General features: G+C 38.2%; 1 protein-coding gene across 2 annotated transcripts in view; it reads right to left on the bottom strand.

Annotated features, from left to right (window-relative positions):
* The window catches only part of ITGB1 (integrin subunit beta 1), a 54,823-nt gene extending 37,454 nt beyond the window's left edge, over positions 1–17,369 (bottom strand). For both annotated transcript variants that reach the window (XM_036759000.1, XM_036758999.1), the window contains exon 1: positions 17,147–17,369. The gene's annotated coding sequence lies outside the window, so the exon portion shown is untranslated. The remainder of the gene's footprint in view (positions 1–17,146) is intronic.
* Between the last annotated feature and the right edge of the window lie 9,074 nt (positions 17,370–26,443).

Genomic DNA, 26,443 nt, shown 5'->3' on the forward strand with positions numbered 1-26,443 from the left:
TCAAACCTTATGTCTAAGACAAAGCTCGTTATCTTACCCCCTAAGCTCATCCCTCCTAAATTTCCTATTTCTTTTGAGGGTACCACCACCCTGCTAGCCATTCAGGTTTGCAACCTAGGAATCATCCTTAAACTCTTCACTCTCCCTCAAACACTGCTTCTCCCCTCCCATGCAATCAATTGTCAAGTCTTGGCTCTTCTCACTTCTTCCCTAGACTACTGCAATAGCCCCCTCATTGGTTTTCTTGCACTCAGTATTCAAAGATCCATGCTCCATGCAGCTGCCAAATTGATACTCCTAAAGAGCAGGTATGATCATATCATTCCTCTGCTGAAGATTCTCTGGTGGCTCCCCATTGCCTTTAGAATAAAATAAAACCTCTTCTGTTTGGTATTTTAAAACCTTGCGCAATCTGCCTCCAGCCTACATTTCTACCTAATTGCACATCACACCTTTTTACGGACTCTAAGGTCCTTTTTGCTCTCCTGGCATGCAACATTCCACCCCCTGCCTCAACTACTTTGCAGGAAGAGGCCTCCTGTGTTTAAAATACTTTTCCTCTTTGCCTTTTGAAACTCTAGCTCCCTTCAAGGTTCAGCAAGTGCCATCTCCTTTATGAGGAATTTCCTGATTTTGCCAGTTGCCGGGGATCTACCCTCAACCACTGTGCATTTATTTTGTAGTGGGCAGGAACTTTTGTTTTTGAAAAAAAAAAAAAGATCAATTAAAATACATACATACATATATATGTATATGAAATTGGTGCCTCCTTATAACACTGATTTTCCTAACAATTTAAATAGATCATTATACAAAAGAAACTATCAATAAATCAATACATACAAATTCTAATAAGTTTATTAGGTACTATATTATGTTAAATTAAGTGATTTACATTTGTTTTTCTGAATGTTAGCGATTATTCATAGTTGATGCCCTTAATCACTTTGTATCCATTTATTTCCAATGAAGGAGAAATTTTAATGAATCATTCATTAGCATTCTTTCTGTATCCATTCAACCCTGATTCAATAACTTATTTGAATTTGTCTGTATGAATGAATGACTTAATGAACAAAAGAAAAAGTATTTATATGTTCACTATGTGCCAGACACTGTGCTAAGTCCTGCTGAAACAAATATGAAAAGCAAGACAGTCTCTACCTTCAAGGAGTTTTAATTAATAAGGGAAATCACAGGGATTATAAGTCATGGAGCAACTGACTGACATGTCCTTTCTAGGAATGATTGTGATTTTTATTATTCCCAGAGCAAGACGTGGAAAGGGAAGCATGTAGCATAGTGGCATGGCAGAAAGATAGACAGCTGTCATATGTAACCATGTGATACAACAAGGCAGATGTGACCTATATAAATTAAGGGCTAAGTGATTAGGTGGCGAAGTGAATAGAACACTTGGCCTGGAGTCAGGAATACCTAAGTTCAAATCCAGCCTCAGACATTTACCATGTGGGTGACCCAGGGCAAGTTACTTAACCCTGTTTGCCTGTTTCCTCATCTGTAAAATGAGCTGAAGGAAATGGCAAAGCACTCCAGTATCTTTGCCAAGAAAACCCCAAATAGGGTCATGGAGAGTTGCACACAACTGAAAAAAAAAAAACGACTAAACAACAACAAAGTTTTCAATAAACATCCAAATTCGCAAGCCAGAAATAGCTCTAAAGAAGGTAGCTGCTGCCTATTCATGATCTGAGTGGCTCAAAAAAGTCTGCGTGTCTCCCCCAACAAATTAACCACAATCAATTTTCTACCAGAGTACTCTTGAAGGCCTTAACTTGTGTTTACAGGAGGTTTTCATTTTAAAAAAGAAAAAAAATGAGTTTGAGTTTAAAAAGAAGAGTACTTTTGTCACAATGACAGGTTAGAGAGTAGGTAAACTTTTGATGGAAATGGTTAACCCTAGTGTCTAATAGAATCCCAAACAAAATAAGTAAGCAATACTATGAAGACACTGGTCACTTACAGCTTGCTTGCCCAAGCTTCTCTAATTTGGCCACAGTTAGAACTCTTCTTTGCTCTTCTCTCCATGGAAGGGAGAGACAGCAATATATAGCCAATTAATTTAAAATATCAGCCCAGGAGAAGTAGGCCCTTCTTTAAACTTCTTGTATTTGTGGTGCACAAATACAATTCTTCCTTCCAGATTGAAGGCTCCATGTCTCAAGAAAGGCCAGGAGATTATGGAAAAGGGAAATACCCTGCTTTTTCTGTTTGTAGATTTTTTTAATGAAAGGAGGTTGGCTGCTTACTAGCAGGTGAAAAAACACACTTTTCTTCACTGAAACAATGTTACAAAGGGTAGTCAGGAAATTAACTTTACTTAAAAAAAGATTTCTTAAGTGCTTATTATTACAGAATGCTGCACCTGGGACTAGGGAAGAGATAAAAATTAAATAAAACGTTCTCCTAGAACTTACAATGTAGTAGAAAGCTATAATACATAAGGAACTATTAAAAATAAATGCACAGGGGCAGCTAGGTGGCGCAGTGAGTAGAGCACTGGCCCTGGAGTCAGGAGGACCTGAGTTCAAATGTGGCCTCAGGCACCTGACACACTCACTAGCTGTGTGACCTTGGGCAACTCACTTAACCCCAATTGCCCTGCCTTCACCCCTCCAAAAAAAAATGAAAAAAAAAATGCTCAAAAATATGTGTATAAGAGTAAACACTCTCAAAACAAAAAACTGCAAAAACAAAATCTCTGCAGAATGAAAACTTCAGAAGATCCAAAATGTAATGAAGAGATGCATGACAGGCATAATTAATTAGGCTGAAATGCATCACCAAACACAACTTGCACTTAGAGGCATAAAAGATCTTACTTTGGTATGGACCAGTGATTTCACCAATTTAGGGAACTCTCAAGTGAGGAAAGTCCCTCTCTTAAAGCAGACTGGCACCTGTTCTACAATGAAGAGTCTTGAGAGTCAAAGTGACCAACGTGTCAGAAGGGGACTGAAACCTCTCTTCCCACAGATTTGCATCACCCATGAAACAGGGCTCAAAAAGAGCTGGGCTTACCACAGAATCACAAAATCTCAGAGGTGGGAAAGTCACTATCTAATCCAACCATATCCAAAAAAGAATCATTCACTATTACACACCCAACAAACAGATGAACGAACATCAAAAAGGAAACCTATTCCCCTCAGACCATTCCACAGCTGAAAAGCCCTCTCTTTAAAAAAAGAGAAAAAAGTTTTTCTTTTTTCATCAAATTTATATTTCTTTTTTTAAATTTCATCTATTTCAAGTATATTCTTGTTCCACATTAGTCTTTCAAGTACTTGAAAATAGCCATCCTATACCTTCTAAGCCTTTTCTCCTCAACCCCAGTTCCTTCAAAAGATCTTTATCTGTCAGGCAGCTAAGTGGTACAGTGGTAGTATATGGATCAATAAACATTTATTAAGCACCTACTATGTCCCAGGCACTAGAAGTAAAATACTGCCCCATAATTTCAAATTTTAAAAATACTCATTTCTCAATTTTTCCAAATTCAGCATGGCAACAGGACTTCTTGATCTTTTTCTGTTCTGGGCCCCAGCCCGTTAGTAGTTTGGGGAAGCCTAAGGAAACCTTTTCAGAATCATGTTTTTAAATAGGCAAAATAAACACACATAAAATTACAAAGGAAGACAATTCATAACAAATGCAACTAGCAAAAATTTTTTTTTAAAAATTATGGATCCTAGGTTAAGCATCTCTGGTCTAGAAGACGGGCAGGGGGGAAATAAATTTCTACTATATGCAATCCCACTGAATTTTTTTGCTTGACTATGCATATTTGTTATAAGGGTTTTACTGTGTAACCCTTGGCAAGTAAGTGTCTAAGGCTGGAATTGAACACAGGTCATTTAGACTCCAGGCCGTACTGTGCCACCTAGCTGCTATCCATTAGAGAAGCATTTAATTTGAAGTTGGAAGGAACTTTTCCAATATCCTCAATCTGCAGATGAAGAAAGCTAGGCACAGAGAAGTAAAGAGCTCAACGCCAAGGCCACACAGCTAACAAGTGGCAGGGACATCATTCAAATGCAAAGTTTCTCATCTGAAATCCTGTATTTTCCCCAATATTTCAAAGGGATAGTTCTGGCTATGCCACTTACTTATCATCTATGCTATACCTTGGCACAAGTTCCAAAGACTGTTGATGCTGGTCTAAATAATTCGTAGACAGGAATAGAATGTTATAAAAGTTTCTTGATTTCTATGTAACTTCTGGAAGCATCTGCCACCTTGAATTTCCTTCATTTTCACTGGCAATCTGTTTCCCTGCCCCACTGCTCCCCCCCCCCAAAAAAAAACCCTGTTCTGGAAAAATTGGGAAATGTTCCAGTTGATTTTTGTGAGGTAAACACATATATCCCTAAGTGCACAAGTAGATAAAACCACCAAGGGAACAAAATTTCATAAGGACATAGAAAAGCAATTGGAAGACAGCAAATAAATTGCTTCTGTATCCTATGGTTTTATCTGGGATTCAAACCTAGTATTTATTTTTATTTGTTGACAAAGTTCAAGTTTATATAATCACAACTCATTTTAAGAAAAAGGTTTTATTTTCTTTTTTTACTTTTAAGGCTTAATATCACCATCTTGTGGCCTTTTTGAATACTGTCATCAAAAGGAAACAGCAAGTGAATGTGGAGTTAAAACTGGAATTTAAATCCTGATTTTGTGATGTTGAATAAGTTTCTTAACCTTTCTAGGTCTCAGTTTTCTCATCTCTAAAACGCAGAGGTTTGACCAGATGCTCACTAAAGTCCTTTTCATAGCTCTATATCTTCAGTAACTTACAAAGCCTTTTGAAACTATCTGCACAAATGGGATCAGCTCTTGGCCCTTGCCCAAAGAGCCAAACAAATTTAAGCAGAAGGCTTTAGGTCCCCCATATCTAAAAATATAAACCAACTATCTGCATAATTTATGCAAAGCTGCAAACATTTTTTTCCCTTCAGCAGCAAAGTTTTCTTGCTTGACTTATGAAAGAATTGAAGAATTAAGAAGTTCTCTCCCTTGGATCGTATATCTTATGTCCCTATATAACTCTCAGGAGGAAAAGCCTAAGAAATTAGAGCTTGGGAAAGACCACCTGCTCTAACAGGTCTTCCTTATTAGCTAAAAGAAAGATGTAGATAAATTTCTTTCATCCTTCAGAGGTGATTAGACCAGGGAAGGATCTTAAAGTCAATAGTTCCAACTCCTTATGTTAAAGATGTCACTGAGGATCCAAGAAGGAAAGTGACTTAGCCAAGTTCCAATAATGAATCAGGTGGAACTCTCAGGTCAGCATTGCTTCCACTACACCTCCCTGGCCTCCCTTTTCTAACTTCAGTAACACGGCATGGTCGCAAAAGCCCTGGATTCGCCATCAAAAGGACAGACACATGCTTAGCCAAGACAAGGAATCTCTCAGGTCCCTTTTAGTTCTAAATTCTATGAAAACAATGATAAATAGTCATTTATTGTTTTCTTAAACACCTCTAATTCTAATTTTCAATCTTTGCTCTCATATGCTAATGACCAATAGACCACATTATAGCCAGTCCTCAACTGATGAAAAATTTTTTTTTCCAAAAGTTCATTTAAAAATAATATATAATGTGTATATATAATACATATTATATATATAATAAAAATAATTTCCCTAAAGAAATATTATATGTAATGGTTAGGTTCTTAGGCCAACCCACAAAATCCACTTTAATCTATAATATCATGAAACTCAATGTAACAAACATTTATTAAGCACTGTTCTAGGTTCTGGGTAAGACAGAAAGTTTAGATAAGACACAGTTCTCCCTACCTCAGTTTACAATCTATCTAGAGGCATATGAGACAATAATAAATAATATTTGAGTTTATAAAAGTTGTGCAAAGTGCTGAAGAGGGAAGGTCATTATCAATTACGGGAATCATAAAAGGCTTCCTATAATGGGTAGCAATTGAGTTGGGCTTTAAAAGACAAGCAAGGATGGATCAGACTGGGGAAAAGGATAGGAGATACATTTCTATCATAAGGAAATAGCTGTAACTATAGTACTTTGGAAATAGTATTTTCTCCTTGTAAGGCAAAGGAGTTAGCAGATGGTTTTATCATGTGTCCAAAGGCAAGAAGAAACATCGTATCACTGGATGTTTGGTCATCTCATATTCTAATACTCATAATAAATATTAACAAAAATACCACTGTGAAAATAATCATAGCTTATACCAAGACCTATCGTAGAGAATGAAGAGAATTCAATAAACTCCTCCATATTAAATCAACATTCATAATATTTGGTGACTTCAATGCAAAGATGAGAATAGATGTGGATGGAGAAAATATGGTGGAAAATCAGATTAGGAATAAGGCATGGAAAGAGGCTATAGGCTTCTAGATTACAGAACAGAATGCCTCCCCACATAAGTATCTCCTTTGAGGGAAAAATCAGAAACAAATGGTACTGATCATGGTGAGCACTGAATAGAATAAAAAAAATTGAAATTGATAACATTTTCACAGATAGGAAACCATTCATCATTGATACAGGAATCATTCCTGAATCAGTTTTTTATAGTCAGACCACTGACCCGTTAGAGAAAAGATCAAAATTACTACACAACTAAAAGAACAAAAATGAAAATTAGAAAAGATATCAAGGAGAAGCAGAAAGAGCACTGAATCTGGAGTTAAAACATCTAAGAAAGATCTAAGTTCAATCTTGGCTATTCCATTTGTCATCTGCATGTCCCTGGGCAAGTCCCTTTACTTCCTTCAGGCTCTAATGTGGTCAGAATAGAACACTAAGACCTCTTCCAGCTCTTTATCCAAGATCTAGCTAGGAAACAGTATATGGTTAAAACAACTACAATGTGCCCTATTTAAGCACATTATTGACAACATAAAATGGAACATGATCAGGTAACAAATACTTACAATAACTTCATATGGCTAGGCCAAAGTTCTAAAAAGTGCCTCAGCAGACAAGACAGTCAACTTATTTGCAAAGTGGAAAGCTATAGTAGTTACAGAAAAGAGAGATTAAAACCCATTTGTAAAATCTTACAGAGGATAGCAGAAGATTATGAATATACTGCCTAATAAAAGAGAAGGGAATAACTGGGGTAAAGTTACTTAGAATCAAGATGAGAAATGCAGCAAGATTAAAGGAAGTGTCTCCAGACAAGATCTAAGCTAGAAGTGACAACTGTGAAGGTGTTGAAAAATCATCTAATTCATAAGGTATGGAAGAAGTTTTGGACCTTCTTAATATCTAAAAAAACCAACAAAACCTTATCAAATGAATGATTTGTCTTTTTTAGTCTATGATATGCTGCTATAATGACCATGAAAAGAACTAGTTCATCAGTACACACATGTCTTCAACAAACTGGGCTCAGAATTAAACAGAAGTAGGAGATCAGGCTGGGATATCTATGCAAAATTGTTGGAATTTTTTTAAAAATAGTCTTAAACTTCTTGAAACACAGGTCCATCTTTTTAATACTGACATTCTCTACAGTTCTGTATGGCTCCAACTCACTTAAATACTACAATTTCTAAAAAATTAAAATTGAGAGGCAGGTATTAAGTGTGAATAGGTAGTGATCAAAAAGAAGATGGGACTAGTCAGTCACTCAGTGAGAACAACAGAGAATAACATACTCCACTGGTATCCTCAAGATATTAGAAGAAAGGGGAAAAAAAGCTACTAGCACCCTAGTTAATCACCATGCCCCCGGATGAACTTATAGGAGGGCACAGACAGGTAGGCATGGATAGATTTCAATCTGCATCATGAGTAGAATATCCACACTGATGAGATCACAAATTCATTTCAGTAAGCTTACAGTGGAAACCATTACAAATACTTACTAAATGTTGGATATCTGAGTCAAGAGGACAGTATAGTCACTATGACTATACAAATAAAGGCAATAAAAAACTGAGATTAGCATTAACTCATTAAAATTAAAGAGTACATTCAAAAATCTGAAGAGTCTCAGACATGAAAGGAAGCCCAGGAGTCACGCAGTTCAAACAATTCTGAAATTCCGTAATATGCCTGACAAGCAGTTAACCAGGATTTTGCTGAAGACCTCCTTAAAGGAACTTGCTACCTCTTGAGGCAGGGCTTTCCACTTTTGGACAGTTCTAATTACTATGAAGTTTTCCCTTACATAAAGCCTACATTAAAAGCCATTCCTTATGTGTATGTTGTTCTTTCCTCCCAGCTAGCATACAATATCAGCAAAAATTCTATTTTCTCTTCCTCCACCCTCCAACTAAAAAGGAAAAAAAAAATCTCATTTTGCATTCTGAATCTTTCACTTCTGTCAAGTGGGTAGTAGTATGTTTCATCATTAACACTCTGAAATCCTAGGTGGTCATTACACTGATCAAAGTTCCCAGGACTTTCAAAGTTGTTTGACTTCACAATAGTGTTTTCTTTGTATAAACTGTTCTCCTGGTTCAGTTCACTTCACTCTGTATCAGTTCAAATAAGTCTTCACAGGCTTCTTTGAAATTATTCCTTTCAACATTTCTTACAGCATATTTATATTCCATTACCTTTAAATATCATAACTTGTTTAGCCATTCCCCAAATGATGAGCATTCCCTCAGTTTCCAATTCTCTCCTACTGATAAAAGATATATATGTATACACACACATATATATATACATGTGTGAATACATCTATTTTTATATATCTATATCCTCTGTTTTGCTATTTCTCCCTTAACTTACTCTCCCTCTAATTGCCCCTTTCCCATCCTATTTCCCTGTTTAGTAAAATGTATTTCTGAACTCACCTCTATTCTTCATTCCCTTAACCCATTCAAATGACAATGAGGTTAGGGAAAATCATCTAACATAATCAAGCAGAAGTCTATACAAACAAGGAAGACGGGGTAGGGGGAACAACTAACATTTGAACCTCACTGTCATCTCTCCGTTCTTCTTATAAGACCCTGATTATATAATAGAACCACTCTCAAGCCTTCTGTCTAACTAGACTCCCTCCACGACCCTTGAAGACAATAAGGTTCAGAGGGGACACTACATATCATTTCTTCACATTAGAATTATACACAGTTTTGCTGAGCAAGTTATTCTTGTTTGTAAGTCTATATCTTCTGCCTTCTGGAATATGTATTCCAAGCTCTCTGCTCCTCTGAAGTGGTGGCTACTAAATCATATGTGATCCTTACTGCAGCTATGCAGTACCTGAGTATTTTTGTTTTCTGGCAGCTTGTGATAGCTTTTCTTTCACCTGGAAACTCTGGATTTTGGCTATAATGTTCCTGGGTGCTTTCATTTTGGATTTCTTTCAGGAGGTGATGGGTGGATTCTATTTCCACCATGCCCACTAGTTTTAAAAGATCTAGGCAGTTTTCTTTTATGATGTCTTTAAACATGATCTATTGGCTCTTTTTTTGGTGATGACTTTCAGGTAGCCCAGTGATTCTCAAATAGTCTATCTTCAATCCGTTTTCTTGGCCAGTTGTTTTAACTAAAAGATATCTTACATTTTCTTCAATTTTTTTCAGTTTAATTTTGTTTTAATATTTCTTTTCATCTCCTGACTTTATTAGCTTCTATTTGACCCATTCTCATTTTCAGGAAATTTGTTGCTTGGGCAAGGTTCTGTATCTCTTATTCCAAGTTGTTAGTTCCATTTCCAAATCTTTCTTCCATAACTCTCATTTCTTTTTCAATTTTTTTTCCCTCTAGAGCTTTCATTTGCCCCCTTGGTATAGGTCTGAGCAACAGGCCTATGGGCTTACCTCCTCTGGAGTTATCAGCAGACTGTGCTGGACTCATCCACTATGAGCCAGCTAGAAAACTCTGTTGGTTCAGAGTAAGAGAGTGACAGGATTTTTTTTTTGGTCTGGGATTCCTACTCTGGCTGTTCAGCAAGACATAGAATAAGCTAGAATAAGGACTCACTCCGCTGCTGAGGTCTGAGCCATATAGCTGTTCTTTGCTTCTGAACTTGTTCCTCATTCAGTATGCAGTCTAGGACCTACAACCACTCCTTCTCTGGAATGTCACCCCTGGGCACAGGTACCATCCTCAGTCTACTCTGGATCTGTGACCCCAAAATTGGTAGTAAGCAACAAGACCACATGTTGCATAAGGTCCTGGTATAGGTCTAGGACATGTTCTTGTCCTTTCAGTACGTAGGTGCTGGAATGGTTCATGTGTGGGGCCCAATACTCCTGGCCAGACCCTGTCTCCATAGACCTCTGTCTCCCTATTGATCTGGGCTGGAACTTACTTACTCTAACTTTCTCTTGTATTTCCCTATTAGGATTTGGTTTGGTGCATTTTCTAGAGTTGTTTAGAGGAGTTTCATGCTATACTTTTTAGTACCACTCCACCATCTTAGCCCTACCTCTCATCATCATTATTTTTTACCAAAAAGCACTCACTTTTAACGCCAGAAGGCTGTGCTTTTTGTGGTGTGTAGGTCTTTACTCTGTGATAAATAATTAAAAGAGCCCGAGGCAGCTCTTCAGCATCCATTGCGTCAGCCTACTATTGATTCATGGAAAATATGGACAAAAATCTCCTCTACAGGATGAAAAGGCACCTATGGATTATTATCTATATCAGTGGAGGCAATAACTATGCTTCTGAGATCATGAATCAATAAAAGTAGAAGTCAAGTTTTAGCAAATGATCAATGCTTTTGGAGGACAGTAATCCATAGGGAAAATAATTCTCATATCTTACCTTGGAAAGTAAAAGATTAAAGATTTATTTATATCTTAGAAGAAACCCATGCCCAGGTTATTCTAACTATCCCCTTCATTGACTACGGTATGGAACAGAACTCTGGAGTTAAGGACCATGGGTTTCTCAGGGGACAGAGGGGAATGTAAGCCATAAGATGGTACTGGGGCTGAGGATAGTAGAGATGAAACTGATAGGAAAGTTTTAAGTATGGAATTTAGGCAAAGAAGACCCTCATTCTGAGTTCTATATGAAGTGAGCAGTTCTGAGCAAGAGCTTTGGAGGTTGAAGAGGGAACAAGGGATGAGGAAAGGAGAAAAAAAATCTGAGGTACACACTAGGCAAACACCTATTTTCCTCTTACTAAGTAGGGGACTATTTCAAATTAATTCTTATGGTAGTTCTCAACTACATATAATATCTCAGAACTATGTTTTATAAAATGAAAATTTTAAAATACTACACATTGCCCCTATGGTATTTCAAGATAGAACCAAATTAAAATGCCTAATACACTTAGCAAGTTAAGGCAATATATTGGCTGAAAATATAATCTTGTTAAATTTAAGCATATACACTGTCAAATTGATTGCCATTAATTAAATTAAAAAGATTTTGACTTAAGCTTAGAGTGATACTGTTTTGCCCAAAAGGAGAACCCTTGAGAGAGACTATTTAATAACCATATTTTTTTATGAGGCAAGAATTGAGAACAGAGACCCTTCAAGTGTGGTGGCATGTTCTCTACTGCTTTTATTTTACAGATATTCATCCTAGGTTTAACTTTTTCTACAGACTAAAAGTATTAACTGTGTCCTATATGTTACTTACTGAAATATAGTTAGACCTACTTATTTTTCAATTAATAAAGAGTTAAGTTAGATCATAATCTACATGGTTTCAGAGGAAATATGGTCGAGTAGAAAGAGCACTAGTTTTGGAGCAGGAGGACCCAGGTTCTGGCTGCCACAATTAGCGGCATCAGTGAGGGTGGGCAAGATACTCTACGTCTCTTCTCAGTTTTTTAATAGGTAAAATGATAACATACTTGCATTACTTCTCTTTTGAGGTTGTTGTGAGCAAAATGCTTTATAAACCTGAGTTATTACTTTGATCCCCAACAGTTCTTGGGAGATAGTCTTTCTAAAATCTGAGGAAACGTTTTCTATGCACTAACTATATAATAAATACTTTAAAAGTTAATGTAGTATAAAAGTACTGGTGTAAGTTATTTGGAATTGAGGAATGACAAAGTTCTAACAATTAAACTGTGAGCTCTTTGAGAAACAGGGACTGTTTTGCTTGCTACTGTTTGTATAGCCAGCACACAGTGGAATGCCTAGCATACAGTAAGCACTTAATACATGCTTTGTTGAACTATAGATCTAATTACGAAAAGCAGTTTATTCTCTTCTAAAGTGAAAGTTTATAAAAATTTCTTCCACAGATTTTGTTAAACTAGAAGACTTATTTTTTTCTTGATAAATTGATTACAGTCTCTGTCCCACTGATCCCACTTCTGGGACAATATTCTAATATTAACAAAAAGAAATTAAAAGAAAAAGGTTACTACAAACAAAAATGTTCACAGTTTTAAAATCTGTAATAGTAAAAAACTGGAAACAATCAAAATGCCCAATAATTGGGAAATGGATAAAAAAATCATAGTATATTAAAAGCAAATATAAAGATTTTAATGAAAAGATAAAAGGAATTTTTTGAAAATGAAGTCAGTTTTATATGATCATAGAAATAAAAACAAAGATAACAAAACTACCAATGGATAGAGAATTAAATTGGTATTACAATTTTCTTGAAATCTGTATCAATTTTTCTAATCAAAAAATAAATAATTTGAATTTTAAGGTTTCATTTTGAGTTACATTTCATGTCCTGTTTATATGTGTATGTTCAAAGTAGTGTTTCTAAGTTATGCTGCTCTAAAAAAAAAGAATGAATGAAAAAGAAAATATTTATAGTATTAGACAGTGCCACTCAGTGTAAGGAGTAGAAGGAATCCTGAAGCATTATAAACCCAACTGCTCTTACACTCCACTTCCTGACTAAAAGAAAAAGTGAAAGGAATGGATAATGTAGGGAAAAAAGGCTGACAGCCATCAGGGCTTCTGCTCACCTGGTGGATGTCCCAAAAAGTACTTTACCTACTCAGTTCTCTCTTTTTTAGTGTTTGCATACACTTCCTTAGTATGTACTTTTTATATTCCTTGGCTAACTGCTAAATTTGGATCTTGATTTAATTTGGGAGACCACTGTTCTATGCAACCAGGGTGTCTTTTTCCTCTCATTTGTTTTTAATTTCTTGAATGCTAAAAAATTCATCTCATTCCTAAATTTGAGGGATGGCTCTTAGAAACAAAGTAATTTCGTCAGCATACAATAGTTTTCCCTTTGATACTATGTTTTTAACAAGAGATACTATCCCAAAATTAAATTGGAGCTGAAACGTATGGGAACATGTTGCCTTAAATGAAAACATTCTATTAGTTCTAATTCTGACAGCTTGCCAGTTCTCTACAAAATAACAATTAGCTAAAATAACTTCAAACAGAAGTTAAGGGTTAAATCTAAAGAAAGAACTAAATGAATTAGCCAGGGATATAAAACTTCTGACTTCAAGATCCAAATTTTAAAATGATTCAGGTTACTCACTACAAAGTCATTTCCATTTTTTGGCTTGTTCTGAACACACAGAGAAATCAGTCCATTATTTCAGGGCAAATAACTATAAATTAGCACTCTGAGCAGCAGATTCAGTTGTCTCAGTAAAACAACCTACCATTCTAGGGAACAGAGAAATGGAACTACTTTTTTCACTCAGCACTGGTAATATTATGGACCAAGATTAACTATAAGAGAAGGGAATAAAGAAATCTACATGACTATTAAAATGGTTAAAGTAGGTGATATTCATAGTTGTTAATTCTCATGTTATTTCTAACATACTAAACTTTTGGGGGGAAAATATGGCAAGGGAAATCCAAACTGTCTATTCTGAAGAAAAAAAACCCATTTAATCTTTGTAAAGTTAAAGTATTAATATTTCTATATTTTTAGAAGCAAACGTGATTCTTTGTTTTTTATAAGTCAAATGCATGAATTCTATATTTCTAATTAAATGAAATTAAAACTATTTTTTGCTTCTCTATCTGCCACTTTATGTTGCAACAAACCAAACAATAACATTTCTATATTTAAGTCTTACAGAAATCAGCTTAATAAGGATCTTAAAAAATGGTCTAAGTTTACAGTAAAAAATAATATTTTTATAAGAACCATACTTGTCAACGTGACACTTTAAACACTTCCCAAAGTGTTCACGTAAAATTATTTAAGTGGTCAAAATTTGGAAGACTAAGAAGCTGAGCTAGGAGCCAAGAGACCTATCTCTTCTATAAACTAGCTGTGTGACGTCAGGTAACACACTTAACCTCTTGGCTCTCAGTTTCTTCCTGATCTTTAAGATGCCTTCCAGCTTTATGTTCTTACATTTTGTGTACATCTTATCTCATTTTATTCCTCATTTCCCATTAGATTATAAACTTTTTAAAGTGGGGGGCTGCCTAGTGCATTCCCAGTGTCTAGAAGTGCCTTGATTAATATTTCTTGTTATTGTTGAATAAAATTAAATATTGCAGAGACTCTGTCACAGTAAAAATCCCTTAAAAATATATCACTTCATCTTGAAACACAACAGACACTAATAATCCAGTAATTCCCTCCCACTCAAAAAAGTTAGTTTGTAAAATATGGTATTACATTTTATACACTATATACATTTTACTCATGAACACTTTACTATTTATACTAGAATTACTTCAATATTTTAAAAAACTGATGTACTGAAAGTTCCTAAGCATGACTGGGAACTCAAAAAAAAAAGGTGCCAAATTTTGTGACTTTTAAGTGTCCAATTTTGATTGTGATACAATGACAACAAATGAATGTAATCTAAGAATACAATACACTGAGAATATAACAAGCAGTTCTGAATTTTAAGAATTTATAATCATTTTTTGGCAGTGTGGGGGGGGGTGTGTGAGATAAAACTTGTATACAAATAAGATCATAGTATACCACAAAGCTAAAAGGAACTTGAGAGATCAGAGAGTCCAACTTAATTTTATAGATGAAGAGATTTATGGCCCAAATAACACAACTAGTTTGTAACAGATTTAAGTCTCCCTACTCCCATACAATTTAATATTGGAAAGGCAACATGGAATAAATAGCGCTGAGAGCTGGGACAGCTTTGTGTTCAGGAAGCCCTGGGTTCAAGTTCAGCCTCAGCAATTAGAGGAAAGTTACTTAACAGTCTCAGTGCTCATAGAACACTTTAAGATTATAAGGTATAGAAAAGCTGCTGATTTGTTTCAATGGAGAGTATCCCTACACTGATGAAATCACAGACCAGAACCAAAACCAAAATAAAATTTAGTGTTATGAAAATCTTGAGTATAATAATCCACTGTTGGTACAAAAGTATGCATTTAAATATCCATTGTCTATAGTTTAGCAAAGTTTGTGTTCTTACACATAAAAACCTAAATAATTTGGGGAAAATATGCCAAAGTTGTCACTCATATTCATGTCTGTTACCTACCAATTTTTTTTATGTATCAGGTTCAATCCTGTACCCATTATATACATACCCATATACACTTAGGGCCTATGGTAAAAATAAATAAATGAAAATACTTCACTAGGAATTTTAAGGGTAAATAAAACATTACCTCAACACTGCTGACATTTTCTAGGCTGAAGAACTTTTTAAATCATAAAAGCAGGAGACAATGAAAAGTATAGCAGGAAGATCTAAGGCCAATGAAACTTTAAGCTTTAAAGGCATAAAGTGATCAAGTTCGCAGAAATATCAAATAGGTAAAAAGTCCTTCGATCCTAATCCATTGTACTTCAGCTCTCACCTGAGCAGATCCAAAAAACCTTACTTTAGATCCCAGGGGGGTCCAGCTAGACCAATTAGTGAAAGAACCTAGGACTTAAAAATGCAAAAAGATCTCTATAAATGGCAAGCCTTATTAGATATAGATATATATATGGCTCACCAGGAACCACATTCTACATCTCCAGGCTACAATGCCACAAAAGTGACACCTACAACCCAGGCAGGCCTGGTGAACCACCTCAGCACAAGAAAGGGGGAGGAATGTGTCCATTCTTTCTACCCTGGGGCCAATGACACAGCTGCTCTATTTCCTAGGCAGGGCACACAGTGTTTGACAAGAGTTCTCCTAGTCCAAGGGAAGTGAAGGTGAACAAAGAAGAAGAAAAACAGGGAGCTGGGGGTACGGATGGGTGTGGAAAAAAGGAAAAGATGGGGAGATGATGTGGGGGCAGAAGACTGGAAGAAAAGGGGGGTGGGTGAGAGAGAGGAAAAGACCAAGAGAAAAGTGAGGGGAGGCAAAGTAGAGGAAAAGACATGGCGAAAGGTGAGAAATAGAGGGAGAAGAAGAAGATGGGAGAGAAGTAAAGGGAGAGAGGGGAAAAAGTAGGGGGAAAGTAGAAGAAAAGAGGGAGAAGGTATAGCTGAAGTAGAGGAAAAGGAGGTGGGGGAGAAGTAAAAAGAAAGGGAGAAGTAAAGGGAAAGAGGAAGAAGTAAAGGGAAAGAAGGAGAAGGTGTGAAGTAGAGGAAAAGAGGGAGAAGGTAGAGAGGAGTAAAGGAAAAGAGGGAGAAGGTACAGCTGAAGTAGAGGAAAAGGAGGTAGGGGAGAAGTAAAATGAAAGAGGGAGAAGTAAAGGGAAAGAGGGGGAAGGTGGGGAGAAGTAGAGGAAATGAGAAAGTTAGGGAGTAGAGGAAAAGAGGGAGAAGGTGGGGAGAAGGAGAAGAAAAGAGAAGAAGGTAGAGAAGGAGAAGAAAAGAGGGAGAAGGTACAGCTGAAGTAGAGGAAAAGGAGGTAGAGGAGAAGTAAAATGAAAGAGGGAGAAGTAAAGGGAAAGGGGGGAAGGTGGGGAGAAGCAGAGAGCAGGAGGTAGCTGAAGCGACGGCTGGAGAAGAGAAGGCTGCAAGGCAGGAAAGTGGGGGAGGCCAGGCCAGTAGAAAAGTGGGGGAGGGCCGAGGCCGGAGAGGGGGAAGGGAGCGCCCGCAGGAGCGCGGAGGGCGAGGCGGGAGGCGCCGAGCGCAGGACTGAGCCGGCCCCGCGCTCCTCCCGGGGCTCTCCTCTCGGGCCCAAGGCAGGAATTCCTTGCCTTATGCGGAGGAGGCCCGGCAGTCCCCACCCCCATAGCGCCCGCTCCCTCCCGACACAAAGAGCGGCCCGGACCGGGGCTGCCTCTCCCTCGGTCCGGCTTGGGCCGGGCTGCCAAGCGCGCCCCGAGCCCGCCGCCCCCACAGCCCCTCGCCACGGCGGCCTGCTCACCTCGCCGCCGTCCGCGCGGTGTTCTCACGCTCGGGCGGAGGGCCGCGTGCTCCGGGCCCGGCCTGGCTCTCTCGCTGCCCCGGCCGCTCCGAGATCCTTCCCCGGCTCTCCCGGAGGGCGGGCGGGCGGGCGGTGGCAGCAGCTCGGGCTCCGGCTCCGGCTCCTCCTCCGGGGCGGGAGGAGGGACGAGTCACTCCCTCGGCCACCTCCCCCTCAGGAAGGTGGAGCGGGGCCCCTCCCCCCGACCACCGCCCTCCTCCTCCAGCCAGCCAATCTTATTCTCCTCCCCTCCCTCCTCCCGCCTCTCTTTCCGTCGCTGGCCCCCCCGGCCCCCTCCGCACGCGGACCCAGCCCCGCGCTCCCTCCGGAAACGCATTCCTCCCGGGCCGCGTCAGCCGCTCCGCCGGCAGCTGAGGAAGAGGACGAGGGGGAGCCAGCGGGGCAGGGCGGACAAAGGAAACCGCGGGAGGGCCGGGAGGGAAAGCCCGCCGCGCCGCGCTTCCCAGCCTCAGTTCCCCCGTCTGTCAAAGTCGGCCTGGCTCCGGTCGCCGGGAGGAGCCGGAGCGGGGCCCCCGCCGCCCTGACCGCCCTTCCCAGCCCCGCAACGGGGGCAGCCCTGCCTGGCCCAAGGCCGAGGCCGTGCCTCCGTCGCCGCCTTGTCACCATCTGACTTAGGAGATAGCTGGCAGAGGGCCTGGAATTAAAAAATGAGAGGAAGACTGGGGGAGGGGCTTTTGATCTGGGAAAGTAAAGGCACTGGCGGGGGCTAGACGAAGATCTCACAAGACCCCTCCCGAACCAGGATGGGGAAACTGAGGCCAGAGGCAGCGACTGCCAGCCGGCTCCCTCTCGGGCTACCTGGCAGTGAACTACTTTGTGTGAATTCATTTTATTTTTATGCTGTAGATTACGTAATTTTCTCCTGCCCTTCCCATTAGAAGATAAGCTTCTAGGAATAAGGATTGCTTTCTTTCTTTGCACTATGAAAGCGCTTCATAAATACTTGTTGATTGATTGACCCCAAGAAAAAAAGAGGAGGTGAGCATCCTTATGACTGACCTACTTCTCCCCTCTCAGTCCGAAGAAATTTTTAAAAAGCCTTAGGTAGCTTCATTAAAAAGAAAGGAAATAGTATTCATTATGAGACTTCTGGATAGGCAGGGTACATTTTAGATAAAAGGACTGAAACAGTACCAAGGTCATACAGAAACCCAGTTACTCAAAACATCCCGCCTAGGCACGATACCATCTTGCTGAACTGAAGATCCGGCTATTTAGAAAGTTGTGGCCTTTTTGGGCAAAGAGCACCCTTTAGGGTGCTCTTTGTTGTAGACTCGGAGAAGCTCATTTCTAATGGAAATACGAGGGCAAGAATATGCTTTGCAGCCCAGTTTGAACCAAACCTACCAAAAATATAGCTGTATTTGCTTAAATGCATCAAAGGGTGGAAATTTTACTTTGCGCTGTTAGAATTAAATCTACTTCTTTGCCCTAATGAGGTGAGAACTGCTTTTCCTATTTGGAATTAGCCTTGGTGTAATGGATGTAGCCCTACACTTGGTATTAGAAAACATGTAGGTTAACGTCTTATGTCTAATTAAGCACCAATTGTGCAAGTTCATTTAATCTTTCCAAGCAGCAGTTACTTTCCCCACAAAATGGGGAGACTTGTCTTGAGGAACAATGAGTTAATGTGTACAAGGTGCTTTGCGAACCTTAACTTTATAAATGTCAGTTATTATTAGAAGAGAATAAATGGCATTTGCAAATATATGTCCTAGTGGTAAAGCCACGAGAACATGGATCCTCGGATCCAGATGATTGTACTGTTATACAAAATTAGCAACAACCCCAACAGCATAGGAAAACCTTATGGTTTATTCAGTTATAAAAGTGGAATTGAACCTTTTAGCTAGGCATGTAAAAAAAAAACCACTTTGATTCCTGCTCAACTGACATGTGACATTCAGCTGTAACATTTGATTTAATTGGTATTCAATTAAAAATTGGAAATTGTGAACTTATGTTCAGCCTCAGTTATTGTTGCTATTTGACAAGTAGATTTAAATTTCTCTGTATCTGTTTCTTGAATGTCAAGTGACTTTTCAGAATATAAAAGATTTTCATCTTCAAATAGAGTTGAGTAAAATATCATTTAATGTTGGCAAAATGATTATCTAGTGCTATATATATTGTGTTCACCTGTATGTTACAACTGATTTACTAACAGTGTTACTAAATATGGTGCCCCTTCAACTACTTAGCACTTGTGATTCAAGCAACCATTTTAAGTGCCTACAATGTGGAAGTCACTGGCCTAAGGGGACTGCTGTAGAGACACAACGTGTGCATAATTAAGTTTGGGATAAAGAAAATTATGGAGGAAGAGAAAGCTGTAACAACCCAAGGCAATCAGAGAGAGACATCATGAAAGGGGAGGTGGCACCTTAGCTGAGCTGTGGAGGAAAGAAGACAGATTCTGAGAAGGGAAGTTGAGAAGCAAGCAGACCAGACATGGAGATCATGGTAAGAATGAATAATGTATGAAAGTAGGAGAGTTCAAGGAACAGAGACTTCATGAAGGGGAGAAGCATGAAACAAAGCTAGAAGAGTCAGTGGGATCAGATTGTGGAGGGCCTTAAATGCCAGACTAAGGAATTTATATTTTCTCCTAAGGCAATGGGGAGCTATTTAGAGATTTTTGAGCAAGGGAGTGACATGGTCAGTTGTGTATTAAGATCATTTTAGTAGCTGTGTTTAGGATGGATTGAAGGGAGAAGAGACTAGAATCCTGGAAATCAATTAGGACATTGCAATAGCCCAATGAAGAGGTAATAAGTTTCCAGATTAGAATAGTGGATCTGTAGGTGGAGAGAAGGGGACAGACAGAAGAGATTTTGTGTAGGTAGAATCAATAGGCACTTGTTAAATTCAAGGCACTCTGAATACAAAAAAGAAAGTCTCTGTTATCTGCCATTGAGGAGTTTCCCTTCTGTAGGGTGAAAGACAATATGTAGATAGATAAGCATATAAAAAGTAATTTTGGAGGGAAGGGCAGCAACAGCTAGAGCAGGGAGCAGGAAGACAGGATCAGGAAAGACCTCATGGAGGAGGTGGCACTTCATCAGAACTTTGAAGGGAGCTGAGGACTTTAACAGGAAGAAATAATGAGGAAATACATACAACTTTGTGTAAAGGTGAGGCTACAGGGGACAGATGATTTGACAATTGACTGAATATGGTGGCGATGGGAGAATGAAAGAAGGCTCTGTGGTTAGAATCTGGGTGACTGGGAATATGTTTCCTCAACAGAAAAAAGGAAGTTTGGAGAGGGAATAGGTTTGGGAAGGGGTATAATAAGTTCTATTTTGATGTGTTGATTTTGAGATAAATACAGGACATCCAAGAGAAGATATGTAGCAGGAAGTTCAGGGGAGAGATTAAGACTGGAGATATATATATGTGTGTATATATGTGTATATATATACACACACACACACACACACACACATATATAAATACATACATATATATAAATACATATATATAAATACATATATACACACACATATGTATATATATGTACATATATATATATTTGGTAGTCATTTGCATACTTGAAAACTGTTGAGATCTCTATGAGAATTTACATTTGTTTTTCTATGTTTTGGTTTGTGTGTGTAGATGTATTCTTTTACTGAAACCCATGTGGGCATGTATATGTATGCTACTGTGCTTCATACAAGTAAATAATTCTGTTGCCTTGAGATCAGTAGTTCATACCCTTTATGCATTTTTCATCCAGAAGTTGTAATGGATTTTTGCTCATCCATCGATACCCTAATTCAAGTTCTCCAATGCATTTGCAAGATATTTGATTAGGAATGCTGAGTATGTTACTAGAACTATATAAAGCTAATATATAATCTGATGATGTTTACAATAGTAATGTGGAGTTGGTAGTACAAATGTTACTATACCCACTTTATAAATGACAAACTGAAGTTATTAAAGGTTAAGTGACTTGCCCAAAGTTACATGGCTATCATGTGGCAGACGAGGCCTGGAACACCAACTCTTATTTTTAATAATTAAATTTTATTTTATTTTCAGGAAGATCTATCTTTTCTCTCTTCTACCTTTCCCCTCACTCCTGATTAAGAAAGCAAAAAAACCAAACCTCTTCTTACAAATTTGTACAGTCAAGCAAAACAAATTCTCTCATTGGCTCTGTCCCCCCACAATATGTCTCAATCTGTACTGAGTCCTCTCTATCAGGAGGTGGGTAGCATATTTCATCATGATTGCTCTGGAACTGTGGTTAGTTTTTGTTTTGATCAGAGTTTGTAAGTTTTTAAAAGTTGTTGGTCTATACAGTATTATTGTTATTGTATAAATAGTTCTCCTGGTTTCTTCTCATCTCACTCTGAATCAATTCAAAAAAGTCTTCCCAGATTTCTCTGACATCATTCCCTTCATAATTTCTTATAGTACAATACTTTGTGTCATAATTACATACTATAATTTGTTTGGCTGTTTCCCAATTGATGGGCACCCGCCTCTGTTCCTAGTTCTTTGCCACTACAAAAAGAGTTGCTATAAATAGTTTTGTGCAAATGAACCTTTCCCCTCTATCTTTGATCTCTTTAGTGTATAGATTTAGTAGTGGTATTGCTGGGTTACAGAGTATGCACAGTTCAATACTTTGGGGGCATGGTGCCAAATTGTTTTCACAAATAGGTGGACCAGTTCTCACTTCTACCAAAGGTGCATTAATATGCCTGTTTTCTCACAGCCCTTCCAACATTTGTCATTTCTCTTTTTTTCAACTTTGCAAATCTGATGGGCATGTGGTAAAACCTTAGCATTGTTTTAATTTGCATTTCTCTTAACTATTAGTGTTTTAAAACATTTGTTCATATGGCTATTGATAGCTTGTATTTCTTCCTCTGCAAATGGTCTATTAATATCCTTTGACCATTTATCAATTGGGAAATGAGTCTTATTAATTTGAATCATTTATACACACACGTAAATCTTAGAAATGAGTCCTTTATCAGAGAAACTTGCTGCAAATGTTTTTAGTATTTATCTGCTTTTCTTCTAATTTTAGCAGAATTGGTTTTGTTTTGCAAAAACTTTTTATGTAATCAGAATTGTCCATTTTACCTAATGTGATCCTCTCTTATCCCTTGTTTGATCATCACCTTTTCCCCATATCCATAGATATGATAGATAGTTTCTTCCTTGTTCTAATTTGTTTATGATACCATTTTTTATGTTTAATATTCATGAGATGATGGTTTATACCTAATTTCTACCAGACTGCTTTCCAATTTTCCTGATAGTTTTTGCTGGCTAGTGAGTACTTGCCCCAGTAGTTGGATCTTTGAATCTATCAAACATTAGACTACTGTGCTCTTTTGCTGCAGTATATTGTGTACATAATCTGCTCCACTGATCAACCTATTTCTTAACCAGTACCATGTTGCTTTAATGATTACAGCTTTGTAACATAGTTTAAGGCCTAGTACTGCTAGGCCCTCCCTGCCTCTTTTTTCCTTTCATTAATTCCATTGAGATTCTTGATCTTTTATTCCTCCAGAGGAATTTTGTGATTATTTTTTCCAGCTCTATAAAGTAATCCTTTGGTAGTTTGGTGTGGTATTAAATTAGTAAATTAATTTAGGTAGTATTTTCATTTTTATTATATTGGCTTAGCCTACTCACAAGCAATTAATATTTTTCCAGTTGTCTGGGTCTATCTTTATTTGGAACACTGTCTTCTAAATCCAAGTCCAATGTTCTTTCCATTATGCTAGTGTCTCTCTTGATATAATGTGCATTTTTTTAAACTTCGATGCTACAACTAAGCATGAGGAAAGGAAGAATTCATATCTCAAGAAGTTCAGACACAAATTCTTCTTCCCTTAAATTTATTAGAAAATATCCTCTTCTATCACTGAGTCTTATCATTAAGTCCTTTCATAGTATCACAAAACAGAAGGAAGTTCGAATTCAGTAATGTGACCATGTTTGTATTTTAAAATTTAATTCAGTTTCATATTTTAACCAGTACTACTGTGTTAACTTTTGAATTGTTAAACATAGTTTTTTCTCATCTTTCTGTGCTTATTAGGTCACTTAAAATAAATTATGTCAAAACTCTCTTCTTTCATTTTTTATTCCTTTTCATTAGACCAACAAATACAGTTTTAGGGGAATAAAAAGAAGTAGTTGTTCTAACTGAGCTAACCAGCAGGTCTAAGTGTTCACATCAGTGTACTTGAATATATGTATGTACAAATAAATACTTTTACTCTACTCCCACCCCAAAGATTTCCCCCCCCCAGAGGTTGGAAAGTTGAGCGACTGAGAGCTCTCAGGATCAATGAAGAAAGTTACTGCTGTAGCTGAAGTCATTGATGGAAGAAATGGGCATTCCAGGCATAGGTAAAGCGCAGAAGAGGGAAGGCTAAGAACATGATTGTGGGTTGTTGACTAGTACAGATTAATGGAGCATAGAGTATGTGAAGGGGAGTACTATTAGATAAGACTGAAGAGATAGGTTGGTGCAAGACTGTGGAGAGCACTAAGTACTAGGATAAGAATTTAGACTGTATTTGGCATGCAGATCATAGCCATCGATGTTTTGTTTTTGTGTTTTAAAGTGGTGCAGTGACTTGATTGTATTTGTCCAGTGGGAAGATTAATCTGGCAATAGAATGCAGGATAAATTACAGCTGGGAGACGGAGCAGGAAGGCTGGCCATATGGAAGGAGGGAATTGCTGCAAGACGCATTGTGGAGGTTGAATTAATAAGACTCGATGTCTGTTGGATTGTGGAGGGAAGGATGCTGAAAGGAGTCAGAGATGACAAGATTTTGACTGCGTGCAGCTAGGTGAAAGATGGAGCCGTTAACAAACATATAATCAGTAAGTAAGTAAGAAAGTCAAGAAGAAGAGCATTGGCTCCTTTAAAATGCCCATCTGTTGCTCCTGATTTTGCCCTTTGCAGACAATAGAGTAAGTCTAATCCCTCTTTCACATGAGACCACTTAAAATACTTGGAAGACAGTTGTCATGTTCCCTTTAGTCTTCTTCAGGCTAATATGTCCAGTTTAGATCTATCAATTCATTTCCTATCACATGCGCTCCTTGGACTAGACTCTACCATACTGGGTACCTTCTTCCTTAGCATTCCTCTACCTTCTCCTTTTCAGCTTCCTTTTGTATGTTGTCATCCTCCATTAGATTGTAAGCTTGTTGAGAGAAAGACTTTCTTTTTCTTATTTGTATTTTTAGTGACTAGCACAATGGCCGACACATAACAGACACTCAATAAATGTTTATTAACTGGCTGATATGATGTGGAACGAAGATCTTTCACCATAGTGTTGCTTTATTCTGGACATTTTCCAGCTTATCAATACCCAACTTAAACTGTGGTACCCAGAATTGAATACAGAGGAAGTCCAGCAAGGGCAGAGTGCAGGAACTAATGCCTCTGTATTCTTGGAAGCTATGCCTCTCTTAACGCAACCCAAAGATCTCATTAGTTTTTTTGGCTGCCATAATACACTGCTGACTCATGCTGAGCTAGCATTGCACTTAAACTTTCAAACATTTTAATATCAACTATTGTCTAACCATGCTTTCCCCATGTCATACTTGTGAAGCAGATTTTTTTACACCCAGGGATAAGGCTTTCCATTTATCTCTATGGAAAGCATCTCATTAGATTCAACCCAATGCTCTAGCCTGTCGAGACTTCTTGGGATCCTGACTTTATTTTCTGGTGTGTTAGCTACCCCTGTCTCAGTTTTATCATTGGCAAATTTGATAGGCACATGCCTTCAACCAAGTCATGATAAAAATGTTAAACAGAATTTTAAATGTTCTGTATTCTATGTGCCGCATTTACATATTTGATATTCATATACAAGGTTAATCCACTGTTTTTGTGGTGGCTTAAATTAATTATATTATCCAATAGGATTTCAATATCAGTAAACTTTGTGGTGATAGATTCTAGACACAGCCTTTGCTGTGTGTGTAAGCATGTATACACATGTGCGCATACACATACATATACAGAAACATCTTTAATGGCTCCCCATTGTCTTATACATAAAATAAAAAAATTCTCAGGTTGGTATTTAAAGCCTTCTACAATCTAGCTCCCATCTACCTTTCCTCTCTTATTCCACATTACTCCCCTTCACACACTATCAGTTCTAGTTAAACTGTCCTGATGGTTGTCCCAACAATGGCTTTTCATTTTTCTGCTCCTTCACCACTGAACAAGTGGCTCATAGGACTGGAATATACTCCTTTCTCGTTTCCACCTTATTGACTCTCTACCTTCCTTTAAACCGAAGCTCAGTGTTAAGGCAATCAGTATGTGAGAAGCTCTTTCCCTAACATTTGAATAGGCTTAAGGTGGGGCCCCAGGTGGGGCCGACTAAGGTTGGGGGGGGCAGCTAATTAGATCTTTGCTGATCTGATTAGATCTTTGCTCCTAAGTTTGCCCCAAACCCCTAATTACTAGGTGCTAAGCTGATGTGGGCATGAAGGTCCCAGGGTCCTAAGGGGAGGCGCTAAAACCAGAGCCAATCACAGGAGCTTAAGTTCTGGTCTCTCAGACGATGCTTGATGATGTCTGAAACTGTATAAGAGGAGCGAACACAGCTTGGAGATTGAGACTTGGAGCCAGCCACAGCAACAGCTACAGCCAAAGCTGAAGCTGAAGCCAAAGGAGCTGAAGAAGCAGGTGCTCCTGGACCGGGGAGTGCTGAACAAGGGCTTGAGGCCAGTGGGTAATCTTCTTACTGGAGGGAGGAAGCACGAATATGATTTGGTTTAATGTCATCATGTTTTCTGTAACCTCCTGGTTACTCTTGTGGGGCGGACTTATCAGGCCTGGAAGCTTTTGGCCAGGATATCGAATTGGGGACACTGGTTCATGGGTCTGCTACTTTGGAGCTTGAATAAATGCTTTAATTCTTCTGTCTTCTACTTAGAGAATTCCTTATATCTTGCGGTTTTGAACCATTCAGGCATATATATGATTTTCTTTGAAATCATAAATTCTGCCTTCATGATATACTGAGCAGCCACCTCCTGTACGAGACCTTCTTTGACCGAAGTTATTGGCATTCTCTCTGTTTTGGATTACTTTGTATATACTTTTTATTTACCTACTTGTGCACATGTTTTATCCTCGCAGTTGAATAAAAACTCTACTTGTTTTGTTCTTGGCTTTATAATCCCAGATAGTAGATAGTTAATATATAT

Source organism: Trichosurus vulpecula, chromosome 5, assembly GCF_011100635.1.
Source record: "Trichosurus vulpecula isolate mTriVul1 chromosome 5, mTriVul1.pri, whole genome shotgun sequence".
Taxonomy (NCBI): Eukaryota; Metazoa; Chordata; class Mammalia; order Diprotodontia; family Phalangeridae; genus Trichosurus; species Trichosurus vulpecula.